At 36.4% G+C, this 16888-nt stretch overlaps 1 pseudogene; it reads left to right on the top strand.

Moving 5' to 3' along the window:
- The window catches only part of LOC110308994, a 28561-nt pseudogene extending 12378 nt beyond the window's left edge, over positions 1 to 16183 (top strand).
- The last annotated feature ends 705 nt before the right edge of the window (positions 16184 to 16888 follow it).

Below are 16888 nucleotides of genomic sequence, written 5' to 3'. Positions count from 1 at the left end.
ACATCTGAAAAAAAACAAGTCCATCTCATATTTCTTTTTCTTTCTTTCTTTCTTTCTTTCTTTCTTTCTTTCTTTCTTTCTTTCTTTTTTTTTTTTTTTTTTTTTTTTTTTTTGATATCTGGTAAAGGCTCCACCAGTCCTCCTGGTTGTCTGTCTGCTGACACATTTTAAAATAAGTGCCTGTGGAAGAAAAGAGTGGTAGCGTTTCCTTTTGGTTCTATGTTTCCTTAAATATTTATTAATAATATTTATATTGATAATTAGTTATATTTTTAACTTTCCTGTGCCTTTATTTATCGAAGACTATTCTTGCTTTTTGTTATCTAGCTTGTCTCACTATAGTGGGTTTGTCCCAGTAATCCAGTTACCCCAATCTAGGAGAGATGACCTTGTCTATCTTCTGTCAAATCTTTAATTTTCCTCATATTCCATCAGAACATTAACTTAAACAATTGGAAATAGTGGTATATACTAATGTATTTTTTAACAGTGGAGTAAATATTAAATAAAAATAATAGATTTCTTTTGATGCGAGGCTGTATGTATGTGTATGTGTGTTTAACTATGTACATATGCATTCCTGCATGTAAGTGTGTAACCCTGTGTATTTATGTATGTGTTTTTGTGTACACAAGCTTTTGTCTATCCGACTTATTATCAGTACAGTCTTGCTAGTTCAGTTCTTCAACTTTGAATCAAATTTGTCTTGATAACAATATTTTACAAGCTCGGTCTTGACTTTTGTTTTATAACATTTTGAAACAAATGAAAATGACCAGAAATTCATGTGGTAATTTAGGGTCTATCTTGAGTACCCAAATAAATTAAAGGGAAAATTTGGAAAAATATATTAAATATATCAAGGAGTATTCTATTATATTGTAACTGGAATATAGAAGAGTATAGTACAGGATGCCAATCAGTAACCATTACTTTTTGCTTTTAGGTATTTATGAATGTATAAAGGGGCAATTTATATGTAAAGGATTCAATTTCATAGTCATGTCTCTGAGCCATTACTGAAGTTTTATTTTTCTGCTTTCTGATAAATTAACTCCCTAAATTACAGAAGGTACATACTTGTAGCAGTGACATTTGTGGTCAGAGACCTAGGGTTCACTAATTGAAGAATCATCATGGTATGTAAAGTAAGAGAGAGTCATAACACTTACTTTTTCTGTCCTTCAAGTTAGAGATGTGGTCTGTGATCTTAATTTCAAAGCAGTATTCTATGCATGACTTTTATGAGGATTCATAAAATCCACACTATATTATAGGATACTTATCTTTTTAGAAAAGAAAATGCTTTAACTTAGTTTTCTTTTGCCTCAGGCAACGCGCTACTATTTGATTTATCTTCTGTACTTGTCTCTCTTTTAATAATATCAACTTTTTCACAGACAAGAGCAAGGCTGTGTTTGACCCCACAGGGAAATGATTTTCTCTTTAAGGAATGTGTACAAAGTACTTAATAAGTCATGTCATTCAATGATTTACTGTATAGTATATTTTCAGTGACTACAGTTAACTTTCTGGGTCTCTCGATGCCAACATTTTAATGAAAACAAGACATTTTCAACAAAATGTCAGAAAGCAAGTGATCAAAGCACTGAGGGAGCAGTTTGGCAACAGTCTGAGCTTTGAATTTCCTATTCACTTTCCAAAACATTCACTTAAAAAGCGCTTATTGAAGCTGAACTGCCTTTATCAGGCTGATCAGAGCTCCATAAAGACCATGCATGATTCAACTGCCTTTCCAAGCTTTAAAAAATATAACTTTGATATATGCCTCACAAGTGCTGCACAATAGTTTTCATGCTCACGTTTGTTAAGATTTAGGGATGCCATTAAAGAACAGAAGGGCTCTTTGGTGGCAATCCTCAGACACACCAAATATCCCAAAGCAAAACCTTCTACAAATCAGAGATTAAGGTACTGACAAAAATTTCCACTTGATTGCAGTTTTCTCCTTTAAACCTTATATCAGGAGTGACTATCTTCTCGATCAAATCTCTCAGAGAGGTGAATAGATAGCCCCCCTCCTTTTGGAAGAAAATATCAACTGAGAGATAAAAAGTGACATTTTATGTGCCTTGTCCAAGAGTCAGTCGATTTATTTAAAAGACAGCCTGTGAGTCTGACCTATACATGAAGTTTGTGGCATGTCTCTTGTCAAGTATTGATCACTTGAGTCTTTACTGTTTGCCTGCTGCAATGTAGCTAATAATCTCTTTTTATTTAGTTTGTGGCTTTGAATTCTTATCATGGCTTTGCTGATTTCTCAGGGACCTATTAGATCTTGCTTTTGCTGTGTAAATGGCTATGGAAATTAAGCTTGCTGAAGCACTTTCCCTGGGCAAACAGTCTTTGTTTTCCATCAGTTCACATGTCAAGTGGTTGGAATGCAGAATCTGGTACCTCTGGAAGCAGCTGGGTGCCATCAATCTTCATGACTTTGCTGGATACACTATTTCACCTCTACCTGGTTCAGTGGGTGATTGTAAAGGATGGCGGAGCAATCAAGCTGTTCCCTGTGACTGACATCAGGCAATTCTATCTAACTCACCTCCGAACTGCCGGGTCATTGCTGGGCACTAAGAAAATTGGACACTAGGTGATGTAGCAAAATGTCCTTCACATTTTAACATATCTGCCATCTATTTTTGGTTTCAGACTTGAATTTTTGAACCTGATCCACCAGCCTAAAAAGCTTACCTTGTTGGCTGTTTTATGTTTGTTTGTTTGTTTGGGAGGTTTGGGGTGTTCTTTGTTTTTGTTGTATGAACTTTTACACATGTTATTCATTGAACGTATTTAAAAGGTTACTATAATACCTTTATTTTCTGAACGACATTATTTGCCATAAAATCAATGAGAGAGATTTTAAAAAGACATTCATTTATGGAATTAATAATGTATATTTTGCTCAAATTTTAATATAATTTAAAAATACACATTAATTGTTTTCAAGATGTTGGTGATTTGATAAAATGACATTTAGGTATGCAATAAAATAAGTAACATGTAAAACATAATACATAATATGCTAAAATGAACGCCTTATTTTAAAAAATATTTTTGTGTGAGTGTCCGTGTTCTGATGCATTTTAATGTATATTTGTGTATAAACACAGATGTAGAATGTTATGTTAAATAGGTGGATGTAGGCAATAGTAATATAAAATAGTTGCTCTAAAATAAATATAGTTAGTAAATAGATTCATAGTATTCAGAAACTTACAATTCAATACGGCATGCCTATTGACTTCATTTAATAATTAAAAATAACAGTGAATTCGTATTTCATTTTGGATATATATATATATATATATATATATATATATACCACACATTTCTCTTTATTTTATCTTAAAATGATATCAGTATCACAATACTTAACTTTTAAAGCAATTGACTGAATTTAAGTTACATAGCTATATGTGCATGAATGTGAGTATAGCTGCTCACGAAGAAAAGAAGAAGGTGTTGGATCCAGACCTAGAGGTACAGAGTCATGAGCCATGAGACTGGAAACCTAACTCAGGCCCTCAGCAAGAGCAGTATGTGTTACGAACTACCAAGTCATTTCTCCAAACCCTCAAGGGAAATCTTAAAAGATCTCTTGTAATTAAGAACACTGGGAAATAATCTATTCTTCTTTTTATTTGTAAATCTTTTCTGCGTCTCATTTTCATTTTTTAAGCCAAAACTAGGACCATAATAACAGTAGTAAGAATAGTGAGAGAAGAAACTAAATTTTTTGGAAGCACCTATAAATGTCCTCTACAAGTGTCAAAAAGAATAATTGAATATTTACAAAACTTGTAAGCAATACTTAGTATTCTGATTGTTATAATACCATCATTAATAAGGAAATATATGAAGAATGTTTGGGAACATCTAAAAGCATCGTATCATTATTCTGAATAGGTAAATAAAGTCAGATTATATAAAATACACATCCAGGTATGGTTTTATTTATATAATACCTAGTTAGCATACATAATCCTTGGTTATTATTTAGTAAAAATAAAAGTTAATAATTAAAATTCATAAATCAAATTTTGTCCACAGCACCAGAAAGGAGAGGAATGTGTGAGGCACTGAGTTCTGAATAGTTTGATTAAGAAACAATTATTGACTCAGGAGCATTGACCTGGAGTAGTGTTTAACAACTTGGAAACACATCATTACCCAGGGTAAACCTGCTGAGTTAAAACACAGAAAAAAAAAATCAGGCCTAATCAAATGATAGTATGTCAAAATTGCCTTTCCACAAAGTTAAAGAGGTGATTAAAAAAAGTCAAGAAACTGCTCTAGCTAGAGGGACTGTTGAGTGTGATTAGATGATTACTCTGCAATGTAAAATCCTGAGATCCCACCAATTGTCACGTACTCTGGGGAAAATGATAGTGAGAGAAAGCCCAGTATCAGTGGTCCATGGGATTTTTGTCATGAAGGCTACACCTGGCAATGTCAGAGCCACTGCAACTGAGTTTTCTCAGGTCAATTAGGCTGACAGGACTCAGAAACAATAGCACTGCTATATTGGCACATGAGATACATGCAATTTTTGTAAAATGTGACATAGACAATGAGTAACTATGGATTTTCATTTTACAGGTTTAAACTTGTTCCCACTGTTATAGACTATCATAACTTTAAACGAAGGAAGAGAAGAAGGATGGAAGGAAAGAAGGAGAAAGACAGGAAGAAAGAAAGAAAGAAAGAAAGAAAGAAAGAAAGAAAGAAAGAAAGAAAGAAAGAAAGAAAGAAAGAAAGAAAGAAGCAAAGAAGGGAAGAAAGAAGCAAAGAAGGAAAGAAGGAAAGAAAATGAGGAACACATGAGGTTCCTCATTTAATTACAGGGCTCATTTTTGTACCCACTGTAATTAAAAGATTGTGGCTCCTCAGTATGGATATCAGTGTTTCTCTCCCTGATCCTAAGACTCAAAGCATATTTAAACCCAGACCCTTGAATGTAATCCTATGCTGCCAATGTGGTTGTACATAAGACACATTTATCTATGTATGAGGAAGGAGGGATATTTAAGTATGTTAATAGCTCCCACTGTGCATTAATATTTGAGAATATGAAGAATGATAAGAGACCTTTTGTTAAGGTGAAGTAAGACACAAATAAATGGGTCATTTTCCAAATTAGCCTATCTCTATGGATCATACTCCATAGAGATTATACCTAATGTACTCAGCAGCCAACTGTATTTCCAATTCATGAATTTACTATAATAACAAACATAATTGGCAATTGGCACAAAATCTCTGGTTTATATAAAAAAAGCAGTCTCTAAAATTTCTGACGGCAGTCCCCACCTACCATTATTTAAGAAATAAAACAATTGGAAATTGCTTATTACCACTTGCTAGAAATATGCAAGATGTATTATAGTTTTGGTCACATTCATGTTTTGTTCTCTACATAGACTACAGAGAGTGATATTGGATTAGTACGAATAGTAATGTCATCAGCTATATCTAACAGCCAGGCACAGGGCAGTTTATATAGGATATTAACACAACCTGAGGTAGTAGGTACTATGTGGCCATTCACTTCTGAAATATGTTTTGTTGTTTTTTTCTTTCCTTTTCAGCTGAGAGAATAAAAAAAAAAGCCTTGCTGTTTCTATATAATATACAATACCATAAACATATCGATACCATGACTGAACTTGCTCCCTTGCTATCTGTATTTGGTTCAGTGAATATCACATTCCTCAGTTGTTCATCAGACTATCAGATAGTGATAGTCTTGTTCGCTACATACTGAGAGTCATATGAAAGGAGAACAACACATTATGTGCTTTTATCTCAGAACTTGTGAGACATAAAAGAAGGTGATAAAATTGAGGCCACCATGGCTACAAAATGATTCCTAGGGAAACCTGGGCTGGGGATCCATCCCATAGACAACCATCAAAACCAGACACTATTGTGGCTGCCAACAAGAGCTTGCTGACAGCAGCCTGTTACAGCTGTCTCCTGAGAGGCTCTACCAGTGCCTGACAAATACAGAAATGGATGCTTACAGGCATCCATTAGATGCCAAATGAAGGAGCTAAAGTACACAGGGAGCTGAAGAGGTTTGCAACCCCATAGGAGGAACAACAATATGAACTAACCAGTACACCCAGAGCTCCCAGGAACTAAACTACCAACCAAAGAAAACACGTGGTGGGACTCATGGCTCTAGCTGTATATGTAGCAGACGATGGCCTAGTCAGTTATCAATGGGAGGAGAGGTCCTTGGTCCTCTGAAGGCTCTATGCCCCAATGTAGGGGAATGCCAGGGCCAAGAAGAGGGAGTGGATGGGTTGGTGAGCAGGGGGAGTGGGGAAGGGATAGGGGGTTTTTGGAGGGAAAACTAGAAAGGGGATACCATTTGACATGTAAATAAAGAAAATATCTAATAAAAAATGGAACATATCTAAATGGAAAATATAAAATAAAAACAGACCAACTAGTAGAAGACTTTTTGTGATGCGACTGTCCTGTGGAAAGTTAACCCTGCTGTGATTTACCTGTAAAACCAGAGGTCTTGGCAGGACCAATGAGCTAAAAAGATGAATTCGTGGTAGACATGAAGTGAGTTGTCTTTCCAATGAAATGTGTCCAACATTTTACATTCCTAATCACAAAGGCGCTATGCTTGAGATTCCTGTTCAGGTCCTGAAGTCACTATTCAGCATGGGATGAAAAGCCCCACCCATTATAGTGGGAACTTAAAGACACTGCAAGCCCTGAGGGGCTGCTGAACAGAAAAGACCTTGGAGATTATTTTTGCTCTGTGTGCGATAGGAAGATGAGATGACTTGTAAGTAAGATATGGACATTATTTGAAATATCAGTCATGTTGGGTGTGGTGGCACACGCCTTTAATCCCAGCACTCAGGAGGCAGAGGCAGGCGGATTTCTGAGTTCGAGGCTAGCCTGGTCTACAAAGTGAGTTCCAGGACAGCCAAGGCTACAGAGAAATCCTGTCTCGAAAACACACACACACACACACACACAAAGAAATATCAGTCTCGGATAGAAGAATGAGGTAAGACACCTGTTTAGAGTAAACGCTTTGCTTGTTTTATAAACAACCACAACTAAGAACTGTAGACCATTGTAATGAAATTTAAGAACATTATTCAGAAATTATTATGGATAAATAGGGGTAAGTGGGAAAAATGCAAGGAAATAATAGTAAATGTAGCAGGTTTGCTTAGAAATTGGAACATAATAAAGACAGACACATGAAGTTGAGGTGTGAGCAATATTAATTTTTATTTTATGTTTTTAAAGAGCTTTTAATGGTATTTAACCATGAAATACTACATGTCAAAATTAAAACAGGATAGTTTTCACTCAATACATTTCTTTCCATAGATGCTATATAAGTGAATGAATTTGCCTTTTGTAACCCAATAAACAAGTTCTGCCTTCAGTGTGTGTTTATAGCAATCTGCAAAAAGTGTACCTGCTTGAGAGGCAGGTGGTGCTGTCTGTTTATTTATGGGGAGTACAATCAAATAAGGATTAGGATTTATTGAAGAACAATGATGAATAATTTGTTCTGAAATGTATCTTGCCCTCTTCTTTTTTAAGTATGCTTAGGTGAACAGAGTGGGGAGTTGGTGAAATCTGTGAAATGTCAAGAATAATGAAGAAAAATGATAGTGTTAAATATCAGCAAAGGAAATACAACTGTTCTCCTGCATACTTTCGTTCCCCATGTTCTCCCTTACTGCTGAATGTCATTTCTGTCCTCAAACTATTTACAAGACTGCTTGCAAAAGGGCCATATAATTTTTAGACAATTGTATGTGTAACCTTGATAAAATTACTGTGTGGGTATGTCCCTTGGCATTACCTTAGTAAAGAAGGTTATACAGTCACTTTCTTTGAATTTCGGGGTGGGGAGAGGTTGGTAAAAAATGAGAAAAAAAAATTACATAGGCTTTCCACTAGAAATAATTCCTTTTATCTTTTGAAAGTTTTATAGCCATGAAGTCCTCTTTCATTATTTTAGTGTTCAGATACAATTCACCTTTGCATACATCCATTTGCCCATGCTGCCAACATGAGTACAACTGCTGGACCTACATGATAGATGGAGAAAACTGACTCTTTCATGTGTTAATGGTGACTTCCATACATGTGCCAACATACATACACTCACATACACATGTACACCTGTACAAATACACAACACACACAAACGCACACACAAACACACACACAAAATAAACAAAACTAAAACCTACTTTGAATTCAATGAATTTTCTCCTAAAACAGTAGAGTAAAAAAAAAAAAACAGACCAACTAGTAGAAGACTTTTTGTGATGCGAAAAAAAACAATTATCAGTCTTTTGACAATGAAATAGCAAAGTAATTATTATAAATAATAAAAAGGTTTGAAGTAAAATTTAGAAAATAAATAAATTTATTAAAATATCAAATCAAATAAAATAAAGCATTAAAGTATTCCTGTTTGGGGAAGATGTGAGTATATATTTGAATTATACAAAAAGATTACCCCAGAAATCTCCAAGGTCTGATGAACATTTTCAGCCTAAATGCAGAGATTAATTTTTATGTACAAAAGTTTTTGGTTTTCTATATACTAGTAGCTATACTGAACAGTATAAAAGCAAATTTCTAGATAATCCCTCTCTATATAAGAAACTACAACTATCAATATTTTTAAATTATGGCAGCAAAAAAATGTATTATAGTGTGTCATTTCTATTTGAATTTTCATTCTACTTATCAAGGCAATTAGCAACCCCTCACTTGTTTGATTATTGGCAAGTATTTCTATAATCATTACATGTAGTATCTGATTAAGTTTTTTAAACAAAAATATTTACAAATATTTAGTCATAAAAGTTATTGTTTTGGTGTGAAACGTATCACATGTATGTCTTGTTCTGTGGAGCAATAGAAAGCAAACATTTTCTATTTTTCCAAGAGTCCAAAACACATATATACCTTGGGAATATAACTTGAACTTAGAAATCAATAACCATCCAGGCATCAGTAATACATAATGTATAACTAAAATATGGACATTTTTTTATTGAACCAATATTCAAAAGATGGTTGAATGATCACAGCAGAAAGATTCAGGGCTGCTCTCTGAAAGAACCTGAGCATCAAACGTTTTTCCACACCACATTTTGTCAGTGCAATTTCCTTTTTGAGGCAGCATCAGATGATGCTGAAGGTCCTGATGACTCAGGTAACTTTCCAGACACTGGAATGCATCTAAAAAGCTCCACACATCTTTTCACTGACACAATTATTTTCCTTTAAATATATTTTTTCACACAACGTATTTTAATATACTTTTCCCTTCTGGACTGTTCCCCGATCCTCTTGACTTCACCACTCACCTAGATCCACTCCCTTTTCTTCTCTTTCTCATCAGAATACAAACTCATCTAAAATAATAATAAACAAGTAAAATTGGAGAAGATATAGCAAACAAACCAGAACAGGGAAAAATAAATAGAAGGAAAAGAGCTCAAGAAAAGCACAAAACCACAAAGAAACACATATGCTCTCTCATGGAGAAAAAAATTGCAAAACTTGCATTGAGTCCATTTTGAATTGTAATTGTTGAGGGGACCACAGGGATCAAGGACACCACAAGAAGACCTACAGAGTAAGCTAACCTAGGCCTGTGTGGGCTCACCAAGACTGAACCACCAGCATGGGCTTGAGCTAGGCCCCCTACACTGATGTAGCAGATGTGCAGCTTGGTCTTCATGAGTGTGTGTGTGGGGGGGAGAGGGCAAAGATAGTGAGGGGCAGAGACAGAGAGAGAGACAGAGAAGCAGAGAAAGACAGGAGAAAAAGGGAGAACCACACAGAGACAGACAGATAGAGACAGAGATGGTAATAGAGACACACACACATACAATGAGAGAGAGAGAGAGAGAGTAGAAATGCTCTGTTCTTAAGCCAAGTCATGTCTTAATAAAGCTGGATTATGTGGATTATGGCTGGCTCTCCTCTCATCACTTAGTTGAGGAACTAAAAGTGACATATACATTTACATGTAAATTAGGGCAGTTTGCACACCGAAATACTGTAAAATTCTAGGTTAGGGATGAAGGCTTGAGTTTACCTCTCCCAGACCAGACTACCCAAGTTTGTGCTCAGATGCCACAGTATCTGTGAGTTCTTGTGTTCATGGATCCCATTGTGCTTAGAAGGCCTTTCATGTCCTCCACCCTCTCTGGCTCTTATAATCTCTGCTCTCTCTTCTTTTGGGGCTTCAGGAGCACTGAGAGAGGAGTTTGAAGAAGCTGACCTGTTTAGTGTCCCATGCTCTCTACTCTGCATATGCATTATGTGGCTGTGGGTCTCTGTACTTGACCCCATATTCTCCTGGAAGAAGCTCTTCTTATGATGAGTAAGGAAATCCCAGATCTGTGAGTATAACGGATTTCCAAAATAGTCAGAATCCAATTTATTACTACATACACTTAGCCAAACAATAGTAGCAATAAGCGTCTCACCCATCTACTCTCAGATTCCATCCAAGTAGTTTCAAGATGTGTTCCATCTCATAGAGTGGGTTAAATCTAATCATATATTGTTTGTATAGTTCTATAAGATCATGCAACTAATGCACAAGTGTACCTTGAAGGCTGATCTCTGCCACTGTAGATCACAGAGTTTGTGGATATGTGGGTTTTTAACCTTTCTTTAGTAGTGTGCAGATTACCTTCCTGCATCATGAACACAAGTCAACAGACATGAAGGCTCTAGGTGGAAACCTGCTACAACTTTCTACTTTCATTCACTTATCTATGTGTTGTCATCAGAAAATAGAGCCTCAAATTAGTTTGTGGAGAGTATGAGCTTTGGCAATAGGTTGTGGGTCCCACCGAGGCCCTTTGCCAAACAACTGACAAGTCTCAGACCTGGAGGCTTCCTTCAGTAATGAAAAAACATCTAGTTGTCGCACAATCTCCCTTGTTAGTTGCTGATTCTATTTAGATCACCTTTATATATGTATAGATGTTAGGAAGGTGCCACCGTATTAACTTTCCAAAGGTGCATCATTTTATGTTCTCTTTCCTCCCCATGTTTCCCACCCTCACCACCTACTTACCATTCACTCTCCATTTAATTTACCTAGTCTAGTCCCCCACCATCATCCATTCATAAATATCTATCATATTGCCCTTTGCTAGGGATGCTCGTCCCCCATTGCTGACCCTTACTCTGTTCACAACTTTTGTAGCTATATCGACTGTAGTCTGTTTATCAAGACCTTAATATCAAACACCCACATGCAAACAAGCACATACCCTATTTATTCTTTTAGTTCTGAGTTAGTTCACTTCAGATGATTTTCTCTAGTTAGGTTCACTTACTGGAGAATTTCATCTTTTTATCAGCTGAGTCATATTCCATTATGTAGATGTACCATTTTTCTTTATCCATCCATCTCTTGACAGACAACTATCCTATTTCCAATTTCTGGATATTAGGAATAGAGCATCATGAACATTTTTAATCAAATGTTTCTGATTTAATAGGCTATAGAGTCCTTTGGGTAGATGCTTAATAATGATATATCTGGATTTGGCGGTAGCCATATACCCAGGTTGCAATGAAACCACCACAGTGGTTTCTACAGTGACTGTAAAAGTTTGCACTCCCACCAGCTATGGATGACTGCTTTTTTATTTTTATTTTTCCACATCCTAGGTAGACTGAGCTGTCCTTTAGTTTTAGGTTTTTGTTGTTTTGATATTAGTCATTGTGACAAGTATAAGATCAAATCTCAAAGGAATTTTGATTTGTTTTTACCTGATGGTTAAGAGAGGTTTTCTTTATTTGTTTTTGTTTGTTTGTTTGTTTGTTTACTTTTTCAAGATAGAGTTTACCTGTGTAGGCCTGGATGCCTTCAAAATTACAGAAATGTGCCTGCTTCTGCCTCTCAAGTGTGGGATTCACCACCCACTGAGGGGTCTGTTTGGTTGATATTATTGCTCTTTCTATGGAGTTGTATAGGAAGAAAAATAACTCCTCCCTTGGGGACCACATTGTATATCCCATGCTTAGTCCAATGGTTGGCTGGAAGCATCTGCCTCTGTATTTGTCAGGCACTGTCAGAAACTCTCAGGAGACAGCTATATCAGCTCCTGTAAGCAAGCACATGTTGGCATCCACAATAGTGTCTGGGTTTGGTAAATGTATATGGGTTGGATCCCGGGGTTGGGGGCAGTCTCTGAATGGGATTTCCTTCAGTCTCTGCTCCACACTTTGCTTTGCTTCCATATTTCCTCCCATGAGTATTTTGTCGCCCTCTCCCCGCTTCTAAGAATGACTGAAGCATCCACTTTAGGTCTTCCTTTTTCTTGAGTTTCATGTGGTCTGTGAATTGTACCTTGGGTATTCTGAGCTTTTGGGCTAATATCCACTTATCAGTGAGTGCATATCATGTGTATTCTTTTGTGATTGGGTTACCTCACTCAGGATGATATTTTGTAGTTCCATCCAATTGCCTAAGAATTTCATGAATTCGTTGTTTTTAATAGCTGAGTAGCATTCCACTGTGTAAATGTGCCACATTTTCTGTATCCATTCCTTTGTTGAAGGACTTCTGGGTTCTTTCCAGCTTCTTAACCCCTATTCTATCAGTGCTCTGCTAGTAGAGACTTTGCTATGGCAATTAGTTCCAAGGTATTTCACACATTTTTTTTTTTCCTTGTCAGGTTTTTTGTGTCTGTCCTCATGTTTAGGTCTTTGATCCATTTGGACTTGACATTTATGCTTGGATAAGTGTTGATCTAATTGTATTCTACTATATGTAGCCATCCAATTTAATCAGCAACATATGCTGAAGATCTTGTTTTCTTTCCAGTATGCTTCTCTGGGTTCTTTTATCAAAAATCAAGATCAGTTGCTGTGTGGGCTTCAGTTTAATCCCAATGGTCAATATTACTATTTTCATGAGAATACTACAGTAATTTTATTGAATTCCAGAAGATTAAGACAAGGAGATCTCTGTGTTCAAGGTCATCTGGGACAAAGCATGAACCAGATCCACACATGGTTGCACACACCTTTAATCTGGGCCACCTGTTCTGCTGGGGACCTACATAAGGACATTGGAAGAAGGAAGATTCTCTTTTCTTTGTCTGCTTGCATTGTGGTACTGAGTATCTGCTAGATCCTTGGACTTCCATTCACTGCTGCTGCTGACCACTGTTGGGGAGTTGGACTACAGACTGTAAGTCATCAACAAATTTCCATACTATTTAGAGATTACTCATAAGTTCTGTGACTCTAGAGAAGCCTGACTAACACAGTATTATAACTTTGATTAGTTTCTCAGTCTTTTTGCCAATTGTATATATGAGGCTACTCATTTTCATGTTAATTTTTGCCCAACTACTTTGCTGAAAGTGTTTATAACTTGTGCTTCCCAGTGGAATTTTTAGAGTATATGTGTGTGTGTGTGTGTGTGTGTATGATAAATACATATTTTCATGAGCAAATAAAATGTATGGGCTGGGTGGTGGTGGCACACGCCTTTAATCCCAGCACTTGGGAGGCAGAGGCATGTGGATTTCTTTTCTTTTTTTTCTTCCTCTTTTTTTTTTTTTTTTGTTTGCTTTTTGAGACAGGGTTTCTCTGTATAGTCCTGGCTGTCCTGGAACTCACTTTGTAGACCAGGCAGGCCTCGAACTCAGAAATCTGCCTGCCTCCCAAGTGCTGGGATTAAAAGTGTGTGCCACGATGCAGGCTTTTTTTTTTTTTTTTTTTTGCAGGTGGAGTTCTGAGTTTCAGGCTACCCTGGTTTACAAAGTGAGTTCCAGGACATTCAGGGCTACACAAAGAAACCCTGTCTCAAAAAACAAACAAGCAAACAAACAAACAAACAAAATTGTATGACTTCTTCACTTTCTCTGTGTATTCTTTGCTCTCCTTCAGTTCTTGTTATTCTCGCTATGACCATGTATGAAATAGTAGTATATTGGGCAGAGATGGAGAGCAAATAAAATTTATCTTATTCCTGATTTTAGTGGAATTGCTTTGAGTTTTTCTCTGCAAAGCTTTATATTGGCTATAGGCTTGCTGCAAATTGCCTTTATTACATTTAAGTTTCTCCCTTGTATTCCTAATCTCTGCAGGACTTTTATCATGAAGTAGTGTTGGATGTTTCAAAGTACTTTTTCCTCATCTAATGATACATTATATATATGATTTTTGCTTTTCACTCTGTGTCACGTATTGCATTTATTCATTTATTTCTTTACATATGTTGGCCCATGTTTTGGAAAAAAAAAAAAAAAAAAAAAAAAAAAAAAAAAATATTTTTTAAAAAAAAAAAAAAAAAAAAAAAAAAAAAAACAACTGGCACATTCCAGCACTTGTGCCTCTGCTCTGGCACACTGGCCAGCCATTCACTGGTGGCCAATGGCCGACCTGTTTTAATTTCAAGGAGACTCTGACTCAGAACTCCACGATCTCTCCACCCAGCTCACTAGGCTCCCACTGGTGAGTCACTACCATGACAGCCCAGTGCTTCAAGACCCCCAATGCCTTTGTGGAGCACCTCAGGCAAACCCACACTTTTCTGCCACCATACCTTTCTCACCCAGATAAGCCTCCACGTGAAGGAAAATATCACAGAAACTTAGTTCAGAAACAATGGTAACTCACTCTCTGAGTGCAGCAACTAAACCCTAATCTGGTAAGCCTTATTAAAATCTGATTCCTCTGGTGGTGAATCCTTGTGGATCTGCCATGATACTAGGAAACTCTAGCAGTTGCATCTTATCTATATGCTCTGTCCCAGTTCTAAGAGGCCCTAATTCTCTCCTGCTTTTTCTCTTCCTTCCTCCAACCCAGAAGTCCTATCTACTCACCCTGTGATTGCCTCCTTTATTCATTAGGGGATTGGTTCATAAAAAGTATAATTCACTCCTTGTCCACAACCCTCCCAGGAGAGCAGAATTAGCATACAAACAGCACGAGGCCCATCCACAACAGACCCCTCCCTGCATCTCTGTTGATAAAGTATGCTTGATCATGCTGTATTATCTTTTTAGTGTGTTCTTGGATTCAGTTTTGTCTTTCTGTATCAATGTTCATAAGGAAATTGACCTGTAATTATCTTTTTTTATTGGGTCTTTCTTCATTTTTGGTATCAATGTAACTGGCACCTTGGAAAAAGAATTGGGCTGTGCTCCTTCCATTTCTGTTTTGTGGAATAATCTGAGGAGTATTGGCATTATTTCTTCTGTGAACATGTCGTAGAATTATGTGCTAAAATCATCTGGATTGATTAGTAGAATTTTGATTACTGCTTCTATCTCAATAGTGGTTATATTTCTGTTTTGTTTTGTTTTCTTTTTTAATTTTGTATCCTTGACTTGTTGTCTAGTTTATATGCCTTAAGAATTTATTCAGACAGGAAGGTAGAACCTTAGATTTCTTTCCCATCTTAAAATAGCCGGTAAAAAAGCTGAGAAGTCTGACACAAAGGAGAAGAAACCTGCAGCCAAGAAGGCTGGTAGTGATGCCACTTCTGGTGGTTCACCAGCCACTGGTGCACATAATAAAGGTGATCCTGAGGTTACAAATGCCAAGGGGTAGAAGCTCCCTTGTAGCTGAAACTCTGTCCTAGTTATAGGAATTGGCAGGTATTTTGATCTGTTATGAATTACAAAAAGCCTTGGACAAAAGGAAATACTCAGCAGCCAAGACCAAGGTTGAAAAGAAGAAAAAGGAGCAGGTCCTTGCTACGGTCATAAAAATTGATGGTGGTGACAGAATGGTGGTACCCATGTAGTGAAGCTTTGAAAAATGCCAAGATATTATCCTACTGAAGATGTGCCTCGGAGGTTGATGAACTACTTCATGAACATGTGAGAAGGCTGTGTGTGAGCACCACTTCTGGGACTGATCACCCTCATCAGGCAAGAGAGCAAGAGGATGGCTTTTTTGAAACAGCTGGGTAGAATATTTCTACTTGTAACTGGACCTCTTGTACTCAACTGGCTTTCTTTGTGCAGATAGACACCAGAAGTTTGTCATTGCCAACTCTACAAAAGTTGGTTTTAGCAAGGTTAAAATCCCCAAACAGGATGGATCCTCAAAAAGTAGTATTCCAAGTTGCTTATTAAACATTCATATATTTAAATAGAGCACAGGCTGGCCTTGTCTCACATCAATGGGAGGAGAAGACCTTGGTCCTGTGAAGGCTCAATGCCTCAGTATAGGGGAATGTCAAGGCAGTGAGGTGGATTTGGGTGGTGGGTAGGGAGCACCCTCATAGAAGGAGGAATGAGATAGGGAGAGGATACCAGAAAGGGGATACATTTAAAATGTAAATAAATAAAATATCCAATAAAAAAGAATGTATGCTATGATAATTTAATTTTTAATTTTAATAAAAATTAACTCACCTTATATATGTATATATATGTGTATATATGTATATATATGTATATATGTATATATATGTATATATATGTGTGTATATATGTATATGTGTATATACATATATATACATATATGTATATGTGTATATACATATATATACATATATGTGTATATGTATATATATGTACATATATACATATATAACATATTTTGTGTAGATAATATGTGTTTACTTCACATAGACAGAATTTTTTTCTTTTATATTTGCTTTTATTTTGTGTGTATGCTCCTGTACCACATGTATTCCTAGAGCCTATGGGGAAAAAAAAAGCCTCTGATGCTGCTAGAGATATACATGAATACAAACTGTCATTAGCACTGAGTACTCTTAGCTACTCTACAAGCAATCTCTACAGTCCCGATATTGAGAATACATTTTTATGACTTTTATTTTCATCAAGTGGTC

The sequence above is a fragment of the Mus caroli genome, chromosome 14, assembly GCF_900094665.2.
Source record: "Mus caroli chromosome 14, CAROLI_EIJ_v1.1, whole genome shotgun sequence".
NCBI classification, from domain to species: domain Eukaryota; kingdom Metazoa; phylum Chordata; class Mammalia; order Rodentia; family Muridae; genus Mus; species Mus caroli.
The sequence above is the reverse complement of the archived record's forward strand: the minus strand, read 5'-3'. Positions and strand labels throughout refer to the sequence as shown.